This window comes from Gadus chalcogrammus, chromosome 3 (genome assembly GCF_026213295.1).
Source record: "Gadus chalcogrammus isolate NIFS_2021 chromosome 3, NIFS_Gcha_1.0, whole genome shotgun sequence".
NCBI classification, from domain to species: Eukaryota; Metazoa; Chordata; class Actinopteri; order Gadiformes; family Gadidae; genus Gadus; species Gadus chalcogrammus.
Window position 1 is genome coordinate 17,314,980 of NC_079414.1, and position 7,500 is coordinate 17,322,479.

The following is a 7,500-nucleotide window of genomic DNA, read 5'->3' on the forward strand; positions in this document are numbered from 1 at the left end:
TTTTTCTAAAACACACTCATACTTCCTGAAAACTGGTCCTGCATGGGCATTATTAAACTGTAATAAGTATGACACAATGATAATTGTTGCAGTTAATAAATGGAAAAAGAGAATACGCCAAATACTACAATACCACAATCTGCATATCATTTTCCACTAGATGTTTTTAAGGACTTATTATTGTCCCTATAAAATCCCACTTATCCAAAGGTTTAACAACTCCACGACCACACCAGTTAGAGCCCCAATGGGGTTACAAATACGAACAAGGCCTAGGGTTGAAGGAAGGGACGAGAACTTACACAAAATGACCATCAACACATCAGTAATAAAAATAAAAATGTGTTTTTTAATCACAGAAAATGTTACTGTCAGTCCTGCTGTGATTTGTTCCATCCCAGTGGCTGTGAGAGGAACCAGCAGTTATTCAAATGAGAATGGCTGGATTGGGAAAAGAATGAATAACAGAAGGTGGTGGACACTGTATATGATATTGTGAGAGACAGTTATACATGCAGGTATAACTACACGAATAAGTATAGTCGTATAGTCACAGATAGGACACCATAAGCTCATTGTCTCAGGGCCTGAGAGAAGGTTTAACTTAACAAGAGCTTGTAGGGAGTGCTAGTTCGGGCTCTGAACTCAGAACCCCATTCCTTCTATGGATGTGGAACGTAGATCATTGACTGTAGAACGTAAGTCCTTCCGCCTGCAACAGATTCAGCTCCAGGTATCCCTCTTAATAACCCATCCATCCAACTAGAGGCATTTCTGTTTCTGGGGGGCTTCGATAGTGTCTGATACCTGACAAACAACGTTGGACAAATCTGAAAAATAATAGCATGTGTGACATATATATATTTTTAAACATAACAATCTATCAATCTCTATCTATAATATAGAGTATATTCAGTTGTATGGCTGAAATTACCAATGCATTTACTGCCTGTTATTATGACTTGGGGTAGCATCGGTATGTGTGCTGTTGTGTACATCTGTACATCATTTAGGAGATCCAAAGTGACTTACAGGTGAGGCTGGTGAGAACAATTGAAGCATATAATCAATACTGGAGTAAGTACAACATTGGAAGTCCAAAACAAACCAAGAACAACTGGATAGAGCAGCGCATACTGGACAGCCCTGGGAACCAGTCAAACAAAGATGAGTGTTTTTTACACCTAGTCAGGTGCATAGTTTGAAAAAATACAACAGAAGAGCAATAACAAACAAGTACACGAATCAGTACTTTAAGGGTGTTTTCTTGATTTTTTGTTTACTGTGTTCTTGATAAATTCAACTTGAAATTAAGACTAGTTATCAGTTTAAATTAAGCCTATACAGAGAGTTTATCTGTAGAGTTAGTCATGAATTTGCATTGGGTTGACAGGCAGCATTCTAAAGGAAGGGATGATATTTATATGGTTTGTGGGGACCTCTATTGGCGGAACTGGCAACTACAGTCTGGATATGTCCTGGACCAACACACTCAATGCAAAGATCCTATCAGACAGAAGATCTGCACTCTCTTGAGTTGTCCTATATTGCTAAATAAAAAATGAGCCACATTATCGAAAAGAAAGATTAATTAAAACACACAAGAAAATTATTATTTGTTTGTTTACAAAAGGTCTCTTTTGCTCTAGTTTCGCTGTAGTCTACATACTCAGTTAATCAAGTCAGCCAGTTATGAATAAAATGAAAACCCTCTTTATAACCTCAGGACATACTAATGAATCATGTATAAAAGATAATAATTATTGGTTTATAAATATGAGCCAAAAGCATAGAGCCCATGTATATCCAGGATATGCAACAGCTTGTAATATTTCAATTAAAACCAGAAACACAGTCACTGAAGAATGCACGATAACACCATAACTTAGCTCTCCTACACTGAATGGATAAGGATTCTGATTGGCTCAACCCTAATTATGTAGTGACAATTGATTCCAAATGATCCCTAATGGAACACTCCAAAAACATATTTTTGCAACCTTATATTGGAACTTTTTGTGCTGCACAAAAAGTTTGTGTCAAAATAATATCATGGATTTAGTTGAATTTGTTTTTCGTACGACGCTTTCTAAGCCGAGTCAAATGAACGTCTATTAGTCCTGTTCGCCAGAGGATGTAGGAATAACAGTTGATGTCTTTCATGTTTCATATTCTTCTGCAGTCTAGTTCACCATTCCCTGATGGATAACCCAAGAGAATGCAATACAGTGACATTAAACCATAAACAAAAAATACAATATAAACATTCAAAATAATGGTGTCTCACAGTCTAAAGAAGCCTTGTGTGGTGCCCGTCATCCAGTTCATTACCGCAGAACTCAACAGGTGTGCACTCAGCGTAAATCTGACCCAACGGTACAATAAAAGAAAAAAAACTCTGACTTCCCCCACGATTCCTGCTTCACCTTTCATGGACGACGGCGGCGCCGCTACCTTTGAAAGAGCGAGTGTATACAATAAATGGAATAATTCATGATTTTGTCATTAAAAATGAAAAGTTTCTTTTCCTCGTTCTTCGGGATGTGTTTTGAAATTATACATAATGGACCGGAGATGTTCAGAAGTTTCTCCAAACCTCCTCCAGCGACGACGGGGAGCGACGTGCGCGGATCTCCCCCTTGTGTTCCACGGGAGAGGGGGGAGAGAGGGGGTAGGGGAGAGAGAGAGAGAGAGGGAGAGAGAGAGAGAAGTATAGCAGGCCTTTAATTATGCGGAGCCTGGATCATTAGCATGGTGGTGGGGGGCTGGGGGGGGTGCAGCAGGGAGCATGGGCTGTCTCCAGTCAAGGCACTGTGCTCCCGACCCCCCCCCCCCCCCCCCCCTCATCTCCCCTCATCTATCTCCCACCTCCTCCTCCTCCCCCTCCTATCTCTCCTCTCTCTCCTCTCATGTCACAAACGAGGCCTGGACTTGTTACCCGGGCTCAGGTTCAAATGCACCGGCGCAGTTACTACCCACAGAGTCTGGGGAGGCTGAGTTCAGCCAGCAGAACGCTGCTTCATGTTCATTTATTAGTGTATAGGAAGTATAGACTCCCAAGTTAATTTGACCGTCTTAATGAGATGAAAATCGTTTTCATGAAATAGATGATCATGAAATTGTTTATCAGGTGAGACATTTTTTGCCCCTCTTATTCATTTTCAATATTTTGGCAATCCCTTTCAGCTTCTAAAGAGATAGGGTGCTGACGTTTTCGAGGTGGGAAGGTGTTGGCTCATCCCCCCACGAGAAGGTGCACCGTTCTGAGCTCAGTTTGCATCTTCTACCCCCAGTCGCCTGGCTCCAGTTTCCTTCTCCTCTCAGACTCCTGATACAAGCATAAATCTATCATTTTCAGGCCTGTCCTGTATGTAGGTAGGTTGACTAATATCCTGTATGTTCCTCGGTACATATCGAGACTGTATGTTTTATTTTTCTGAACTTGTTAGCACAGCTTATGGTGTCTGCCACACCATCACTTCACAAAAAAAGTCTTTGAATCATAATAGTCGAACAGTAAGTAGTTACGATAGTAACGATTATTATAAATACACACAAAAAAGAACTGGGTTATTTCTACAAACACATTGTTAGATTTGATGGCAGGTTCAGAGCTACCAACTCTCACCCTGAGAATGAGCTTGTGAGTGAAGCCGTTGATGGCGCTCCTGTCATGAGCACTGATTTCACAAAGAGTTGGTTAGTTTCGTGAATTTCCTGCATAGGCAGCCTGTATTCATCTTTTTTCTTACTATCCCAAAGCAAAATCAATGTGTGCAGAACTCCTCAAATAAATCCCAAGCATTGATGAATGACAAGTATAAGTTACTGTTGCCAAACTTAAGGACATGTGTGAGCTTTTGGCAAAAGGATGGAAGGGGGAGTAAAAGACCTGCAGCGCCAGGTCTTTTAAAGTCTTTCTAATCAATATTCAATGTGTAACATTTTCTAGCAAAACTTCTAGCAAAACTCTTGACAATTTAATTGTCAAAAAACAATAGTTCCGGATTAGAAACATAGTTTTACCTATTAGTAAGACATTAATATTCCTATAGGCCTACTGAATGGAAGACAACAGTTTCAAATCAAATAAAACCCTTTTAGCTTTATATTTAATCCATCATTCATTTATTTATATCATAGAGAATTATTGTAACAGCACTAATGGCGCATTTCACTGGCGGACGCGGCCGTGCGGGTCGGTTCGGTATGCAAAGGTGCGGCACGGTTTGGGTTTCCACCAGCAAAAGTGGGCAGGGTCCGGACTGAGCCGTGATGAGCCGTACTCCTCTCGCAGTATTCCTCCGTTGGGGTACCGAGACGTCTAAAAGGGTGCCGACAAGTTCGAGCTAGGCATGCCGTCCGTTGATTGGCCAACAGAATCGTCACTTCCGTGCGACAGGGGGAAAACAAACACAGTACCCGCGAGGTATTTCTGGACAACGGCGAAAGCTTTGTTTATTGAAGAAATGTTGCGCAAAAGATTGACGTCCTTCTTGGACGACCTACATTGTTGCTCTTTGTTTAATGGGTCGCGTTCTTCTTTTTCCTTGGATTTAATAACAAGCTACACTGTGTCGGGCTGCTACAAGGTCATGATGCTTACGTTCTTGCAGCGGCTATCGCCATCCGGCTTAAACCCCACCCAACCATAAGGGTACTGTCGGCGATGGAAGCGCGAGCCGTAACTGACCTGGACTGTACCGCACCTTCACTACTGGGCTTCGGCGTGCTGGGCCGAAGCGCTCCCGCCGGTGGAAACAAAATATAATGCACTTTTTTTTTTTATTGTATTTATTGTCTTAGATGTTTTGTCTTTCTTTTGAGAGATTTGATTAACTGGGGTTATCGAGCAATCTGATCGGCTGGGGTTTATCAGGCGATCTGATTGGCTGGGGTTTGGAGCGATCAGATGGCTGGGGTTTTCGAGCAATCTGATTGGCTGGGTTTTACAGGCAATTCAATTGGCTGGGTTTTTGCTGTGGTTATCAAGTGATTGGACTGGCTATGATTTTCAAGTGTTTGGACTGGCTATGGTTTTCGAGTGATCAGAATTGCTGGGGCTTTCGGGGAGGTGCACAATTTTCAATTTCACAGCACATGAATATCGGCATTTACATAGTCAAAAATTGTGGTTTGGGAGAGTTAATTAAGTGTTTACCACATTGGACTGGCTGGGGTTTTCAGGCGATCGGAATTGGCTGGGGCTTTTGGAGCGATAAAACTTGCAGTGGTTTTCGGGCGATCAGACTTGGAGGGATTTTCAAACGATCTGATTGGCTGGGGGATCTTCACAGTACATAGATACCTGCATTTTTAAGTACATTTTTTGTTTGTGAGAGTATAGTAAGTGTTTACTGCAGTGAGCATCACAGGCTTGTTTAAAGTTAACTTGAAAATCTTCTAATCTTCTAAAACTAGCTTAGCATTGAATCAGGAGGGAAAATGTTTGCGAGCTGTCCGTTTTCCTTTCGTTAACGGTGGTCATTCTGCCCTTCAGTTTGGAGATTATTAAATAAAACTATAAAATGGACATGCTGCAAATGGGTGGTGGGTTGACTAGCTAGCAGGCAGGATAATGGTAACTTAGCAACATGTTTTTAGCAGTGAGGCGAGCTACCCAACAAACGTGATCAAACAGGATTTTAATTACACACGTATGCAAGGAGTTTGTGGCTGACCCTGATGGACATTTTAGTGATAGAGAAGTTAACAGAATGGCAGCTTGACGGCCTGGTAAACACCTACAAAGGCCAGTTGAATTTATTGAGACATAATGTTAGGTGGTTACTATTAAGGGACAGAAACTGAAATGGACTATTTATCTAGCTGCATCTAACTTGCATAATGAACAATGTTGAAGCCACATATATATATTTTTACGTTTTAAAGTTAAGAGTAAGCCTTAGCCATTGATACCATTATTTAGACACCTTCCCCAACGCCTTCCCGCAATTTCAAATTGGCTAATTTATCAAAGAATAATTTCATAGTGAGCTAAAAAAGCATTTAATTTGAAGGGGTCCGGTGAGTTTATGTGGAATATTTATAAGTAACTGTTTGATATTAAATTGGAAAGGAGTTTAAAGTATTTCTTACGTTCCTCAACATTGTTTCAGGCCATGCCATCGACAGAGAATCTTTGTTGGAGGCTGTAGGTGTTTGTTTCAATGCTTTCTTCGTGTCTGACATATTTTTTCAAACACAATACATTGTCATATTATTGGACATGAGTCCTAATCTATGAAGTTATTGAGGACTTTTTACCCACATTTAGGATGTGCGTAATTTTTTTTGGGGTCATGTTCTTTTTCTATAATGCACAGTTTTTGATTTTCAGGCTAAAAGAAGCTGTTTAATAAACTGGTGTTTTATCAACAGAAAAGGAGCTTAACTTTTTTTATTTTGACTGGTGTGTGTGTGAGTTGGTACATTTGTATTGTTATATATATATATTCTTTCAGTTTTTTTAGTTTTTGTATATTCAATATTTTTGTATATACAGCATTGAGTGAATTATGATGATGAAAATAATTACTGAAATAATGTCAATTACAACAATAATTATGTTACAATTCTTCATGAATACATGAATAATTAATTTATGTATGAACTTATCTCAAAACATCTTACTTCTGTTCTGATATCCCAGATACACGTGACAGTATGCAGGGGTAGGAAATACATCTGGCTTTACCGTGACACAAATACTGGTAACACTCACACGCACACACACTAACACACACACTTATGCTAACCCAGTTCTAAACTTTGTCAATTATTCATTATTAGGAAATTGTGTTTGTCTCATGTGGAAAAGTGTGATTTCCTCTTGTGACACACATAGCCATTGTTCCTTCTCTCTCTCTCTCTCTCTCTCTCTCTCTCTCTCTCTCTCTCTCTCTCTCTCTCTCTCTCTCTCTCTCTCTCTCTCTCTCTCATCCCTCCTGCCAATCTCTCTGTGGACACGGATCCATTCTCCTTCTGATAGTTTGAAGTGCCTTGCCTTGTCCTTAATCCTGAGACCATTTGTAATACACACGACTTGGATTAATAATACATTGTGTATGGCCAGACACACACACATACACACACATACACACACATACACACACATACACACACATACACACACATACACACACACTCACACCCTTCAATATAGAAAAGGGAGGAGAGCTGTTGTAAGATTGCTCTGTTTTAAGTTTTAAAAAGTTAATTTCATTATCAAGTCATGATATGTGTTCACATATTATGTCCGTTTACCCAAGAGTAAAACATGGTATTTATGGATGGTTATTAAAAGATATACAAAATATACAGCTTTAAATAATCATGTTGGGAGATAAAATATAAAAGTAACTCCATTTGTATGATAACCTTTTAAAAATGTTTAAAAATTATTATCTGTAACATATAATGAAGGAAATATAATTACATCTTACTATTACGCAAAATTATTTGTTGCATAGGCCTATGTATTTAGCATTTGTAGATATA